Genomic DNA, 5739 nt, shown 5'->3' on the forward strand with positions numbered 1-5739 from the left:
CAACTGGGTGCCAAGTGCTGGAATAGATACTCAGCATAGAAAGTCAAGAAGCAAGATCTCTGCCTCCACGTCACTGACAGTCCAGGACAAGAGACCCCAGGAACAGAAAAAGACAGGGCAGAGGAAGAGGGCATGAAAGGAGGGGTCCCTTAGGAGTTATGTGAGCTGAGTCATAAGAACAAGTAAGCATTAGCCCATTGGAAAGGGGGCCAGTGACAGGCCAATAAAGGCAAAGGACACTTTACGGTCTAAGCCCAGAGGACAGAAATAGTGGGGTATATATGTCAGCATAAACAAGGAATTTGGAGTTGGTTCAGACTGTTCAATCAATCTTCACAGGATCACACGTTTTGGTTTATTTTTTTTTCTTACTATGTTTTTTCACTGTATAACATATTACTCTTTACATAGTAGGGGCCTCACAATGAGTCTCAGCTTACCTTACAGCAGGAAGTTTGATATCGTCAGAATGATTTCACTTCACTCTTCTCTGCAGCCTTAAGATCACAGGTCCTCTCTTCACTGCCTGCTCCATGAAGCTGTATTATACAATGTATGATGGAGAGTACAGAGTACATAGAGGCTTATAAAATTGTCATAACCTGATTTATATCTAGTTCAGTGCTAAGAATAAATTCCCTTCACAATAGTTCCTTACATTAAACCACTAGAAGTAACTGAGAAGAACGTCTGCCTAATACTTATAAATGTCTAGGCTTAGATTTCTAGATAAACATTTAAAACCATTTCTAATGCAGATGATCAGGTGCATTTTTGCAGGGAAAAGCTCTCAACCCAAAGATCTACTTCTTAGGTTATGGCAGTTTGAAGAAGAGCTTTAAAGCGAGGTCCAAAAACTATTAGAGAATGTATACCTTGTAATTTTTCCTTTTTGAAATTATAAAACATGTCTTTGAATTTTTAATAAGATGTCAGAACTGATAAAAATGATTGGCAGATGCATGTGTTTTGCTTTAACAATCTGTCAAATGGCCTCCCTGTGAAGTCCAACTCTATTGTCTATAATTTTGGGGGGAAAAATCAATGTTTTTCTTAAAAAAACAGGTCTCATAATTTAAAGTCTGTTTTACTGCCGTTACTTGAGCTGATATATGATCACTAACTTTTCCTTTCTTACTGTACACTTGGTCTTCCTCCAAAGTTGTATAGGAAAGTCACTTTCAGTTCATATATTGTTTCTCTGACAGTCTTATCACTCTTTCTACTTCTTGCTCTGAAAGCTGTATCTATCTGTATGTATATGTGTGTGTATATGTATATGTATATTTATATGTATATGTATGTGTTTTCTCCAAGACAGAATCAATTTTGATGAAGTTCAATCTTAATGGTGAACATAAAAATGTGTCTAGTGTCATAAAATCACAAATGATTTATTATTTGCCAGAATCTTCCTCCAAATGAAAAATGAATGCACTTATTTTTCTTGCCACATTTTCAACCATTTCTTCCTGTTTTGTGTCAAATGCGCAATAGATTTCTTAGCCTAAATTATTCTAAAGTCCCAATTTCAACATTAATCCCATGACATACTACCCTCACACTGAGTGAATAACATGACCAAAGTTACTGAAGAAAGTAGAAATAAAAATCAAATCTTCTTTATTTTTTTCCAATACTGTTTAGCTTTTATTTTTAACCAAGTGTTTAAAGCACTTTGCTCTTGTAATAATTGTTCTCATGTCTTCTTTACTAGATTATCCGTCCACTGGGGCTTGTATTTCTCATATATTTCCATATCTCCAACATTTAGCACATTTTCTATATACAGAAGACATTCAAATTATTTTTGTGAAATAGTTAAAATTACATAAGCAAGATAATATATGGAGGTATTATGAAGGGATCTTGCTAAAATCATCACTCTGTAGAGAGGCTAGTCTTGGTCATATGACTTAGGATATCTAAAAAGATTTGAATTTAAAGTATGTATTATCCATTAACATACAAAAAATTGCTAATTTTGAGAGTACAGAACAATCTGTGGCAATTTTTCTACCTTCCTGATGCACTACCTTTGTACTTTCTTACCAATTCTTTTACTCTAAACTCTTTTGTTTGCTAATTCAACCTCTTTGCAAAGGAAATCAAATCAAATCCGCTTTGGATATGTATACTGTCAAGTAATTACAATGATTTGGAGTAATCAGAGTCTAGATGTTATGTTCATTTTATATCAAGTATTGTAATTATCTTAGCCCTTTGCTAAGGTAAAGCAGTCTTATTATAATAAATATTTCTAAAAAGTATCTGCTAAAGAAAAAAATATCAATAATTTGTAAAATAGTAATTACTTATGTAATCCACTCTTTTACGGTTTTCCAACAAGTTAAATAAACTTCTTGAGCAAAATTCACATGGGAAAACTGATGATTGACCCAACTCCTGGTGCCTAGGGCTTTATGCCATATGGTAAACTTCAAATTTTCACAACCTTACTCTTGGTCTTGCGAGATGTATATTTTGCAAGATATTATTCTAAGTGTACCTCATCATCTCCAAAGCACCCCATAAAAGTCACCTGCAAATGATTGATGTGGAGGGTTATACATGAGTGTGAGACTTTCTACAGTGTCAGGGAGCAGCTGAGGTGATCCACGCCAGGGCTGGTGCCTGGAACGATGGGCTAGAGCAGAATCACCTGCAGTTTTCACTTCAGGCTCCCGTGACCACTTGCATCACACCAGGACATCTACCCACCTGCATCTCAACAGCCATGTATGCCCGAACATTTGGCTGTGAAAAATCACAAGTAATCTCTAGGTAGTAACTAAGGAAAGATAAATAATTTTTCAAAAATATTTTTCTACAAAAGAGTGCCTATAGGAACTTGGAAAAATGACTTTTTCAGAAAAGTTACTTTAGGTAAACCATCATGAAAAAAATTACTGTTATTACTTGAGAACATAGAACACAATTAAAAATCAGGAACCAGAAGATTAATCAGATTAAATGAAGATGTGAGCATAGCATTCCATTTCTGAACGAACTAGCTACCTTCAAAATCATGTTTGGGGGCGCCAGGGTGACTCAGTGGGTTGTGTCTGCTTTCTGCTCTGGTCATGATCTCAGAGTCCTGGGATCCAGCAGCCTTGGGTTCCCTGCTCAGCCTGAGTCCTTTTCTTCCCCTCCCTTCGCACTCCCTACTCGTGCTCTTGCAGGCGCGCTCCCGCAGGTGCGCGCTCTCCCTCTCTCCCTCTCTCTTTCTCTCTCTCTCCCCCTCTCTCTCAAATAAATACATAAATAATCACTAATAAAAGCATGTTTGATGTGAGGTTTACATAAAAAATAAAAGATTCTTTAAACCAGTGATTGCCAAATACCAGTGTACATTAAAATTAGCTGGAGCATTTTTTAAAGGCAAGCTCTTGAGTCACTTTTCCCAAGATTCTCTTTCTGATTTACTGATTAAGAATTTTTTGAGGGGGCGCCTGGGGTGGAGCAGTCGTTAAGCGTCTGCCTTCAGCTCAGGGCGTGATCCCGGCATTCTGGGATCGAGCCCCACATTGGGCTCCTCTGCTGGAAGCCTGCTTCTTCCTCTCCCACTCCCCCTGCCTGTGTTCCCTCTCTAGCTGGCTGTCTCTCTCTGTCAAATAAATAAATAAAATCTTAAAAAAAAGAAAATAAGAACTTTTTGAGGAGGAATTTTATTTTTCTTCTTCAATTAAAATAATTCCTTATTAAAAGGTATGTTAAGTAAGGTAACATGGTAATAGGCTTGATTTTTTTAGAACGACTTCAAAGCTTTACTTTGAGGGTAAGTGGGCAACTTTGGATTTAGAAACATTCTCCCAGGAAAATAAGTGAAATTGTTTATTTTGACAAGTACTGTTTTAATGGAGATATAACATAGAGCAACATTAGGAAACCTCATGCCTTACATGAATTTAAAAAGTACTTATCATCTTATAAAATGTTCCTCAACAACAACAAAAATAAACAGATTGAAAGGAGCTACAGACACAGACAGACACATAGACAACCACACATATACAGACATACACATAAGGAAGGCATCTCAAGCTGCAGAAACATACCCTTATGTAAACTTAGATTATTAACAGTCTTTTGTGGTCAAAAAGGCATAAATACTTAATTTAATACACCCAGGCCTTATTTTCTGCTGTTGTAAATAATAAAAATTATGGGAATGATTTTTGCAGGATGACTACATATCTAACAAAGATATATCATCCATTTCGAAGCATAATATTAATAATAAAACCATAGCTAAGAGAAGTGGTTCTATGAGAAAGACACAGTCATTTAAAAAACACACATTTTACAGGTTGTTTTGGTTTCATTTTCACTAATTTACATTTTTCCTTGTGGAGGTCATGGGTGACATTTATCCTTAAGAAAAATAGGACAAATAAACTAGAAAATTAAAAAAAAAATCATCCTCACAGTTTGAAGGGGAGAAATCCCAGTGCATTTGACTCACTCTTCCATGACTCAGAGGGGGAGCTGCTTTGTCATGTATGAAAAAATTAATATTCCCTCATCGATTTCTCCTATGTAAAACAGATTCATAAAAAGTAAATGGGCTATACCAAAGAAACAAACAAACAAACAAAAAAAACCCAAAAAGAATTAAACACAACAACTTGAAATATCTGTGTGAGGGTGTGTGTGTTTCTTTGCATTAAAACTGTCTGATTATGTGATAGTTTGGTTTTAAGGGAAGTAACTGAAAAAACAATAAAGAGAAACTCCACGGCATACAGAAAGTAATTTCTTTCTTATTTATAGGCAATATTATAAAATAAGATATATCAAGACTGATGTTATTATTTACCGAATGAATAAAAGATAAACAAATAAAAAAGAACCAATAATAGGAAACTCTAAAAACAGTATTTTAAAAATCATCACTCTTACATTTATCTATTACTTAGTAAGCTTTAAATTGCTATGTAAAGTTAATTCTCAAAGCTTTCCCGAAGTCAATTAGTTTTCTAAAAGTTGTTTTCATGCTCAAATATTTAATATTCTAGCCCTACAAAAAAAATTATGTGAGGTTGTTTGCCTTTCAACATAAATGGATTTTGAAAAAGGATATATATTCAGTTATCGATCCAAACACAAAGTTGTTTAGGTTTCTTGACTGTATTTGAAATTTTAACATGATATCTAATACCACTGATAGGTATTTATGGCAAAAATCATTCTAATCTTTACTTCCTAAGTAGTTCCTTGAATTTATTTTCAAATAATAGTTGTATCATTCCTTTTATGAGAATAACAATCTCAGATTTGCTTCCTCCCATTTTCTTTTTAATTCTGCCAAATGACACCCTACAATATCTCTCTCTGAAGTGGAATGACAGACTGACAGGTGTTGTCAGCAAGAAGTCTGATGACTGAGAGATGTGTTCGTCTTCTAATAGATTCAATAAGGCATAAAGGAGAGGCAAAGCAGCAGTGCATGCAGCATGGGAAAGCCTTTGGCAAACCGCCTTTGAAAGATGCGAGATCTCTGAATATTCTGATAGAAGCACAGGTAGTTACAGTCTGCACTGTGTGTTCTTAAAATATTCAGCCAACATGCCTAACGGCGTGCTATTATCTAGAAAACAGTGATACCTATCATAATGAGGCCCAAATCTATTGGATTTTTATACTTCCAAAAGAAACTGTGGTCTGGTGTTGTTAGAAAGTGACATAAAAATCTATCTTAAAGGTCTGTTATCTCTTATTTCCTCTGCAACTTTGAGA

This window comes from Ailuropoda melanoleuca, chromosome 1 (assembly GCF_002007445.2).
Source record: "Ailuropoda melanoleuca isolate Jingjing chromosome 1, ASM200744v2, whole genome shotgun sequence".
NCBI lineage: Eukaryota > Metazoa > Chordata > Mammalia > Carnivora > Ursidae > Ailuropoda > Ailuropoda melanoleuca.